We start from the raw sequence: 604 nt of genomic DNA on the forward strand, positions 1-604 counted from the left end.
TCAAAGGGTCTTATCTTAATAATTCACTTTTAAATGTGCTTCCAAACTTCCTTTCCATTTTTTCTCTCTGCTATATATAGACCATAATCACAGTCATGGTGATGATGATGATAAAGATCATTTCACATACCTTAAGTAAATATGATCAAGCTATTATGTGAAAAGCAAAATAGCCTTTTCCAGAAAAATAAATGTTCTCTACAAAATAGAAACTGTAGTCTCTAAAGTGCTTTAAGCTCTTGAAATGAAAAATGCTAACTTCTGCAGATGTATTTTGTAAATGTATAGTTATGGCAGAAAGCCAGCACGTTCTTGGAAAACAACAGGATGTCAGCCCAGCTTTATGAAGCATATATATCGCCAGAGTCATCATATTCTCTAACGGACTATAGGAAGCAAGAGACACGGGCCAATATAATATATTCCCGCACTCCTAAAATGCATCATCAGCATTTGGGGAAACAAAAATGACTATGTATTCAGCAGTGTGGCAAGACCTGGTGACTCTTGGGCCCAGAGTCAGTGACATAGCCACAGAGGACTAGAGTGGAGAGTGAAGCGTCCAAGCTGATAAGAAGAGAGGGCATATGCATAAGAACACCCA

The sequence above is a fragment of the Chrysochloris asiatica genome, unplaced genomic scaffold, assembly GCF_000296735.1.
Source record: "Chrysochloris asiatica unplaced genomic scaffold, ChrAsi1.0 scaffold00017, whole genome shotgun sequence".
In the NCBI taxonomy this organism is placed as follows: domain Eukaryota; kingdom Metazoa; phylum Chordata; class Mammalia; order Afrosoricida; family Chrysochloridae; genus Chrysochloris; species Chrysochloris asiatica.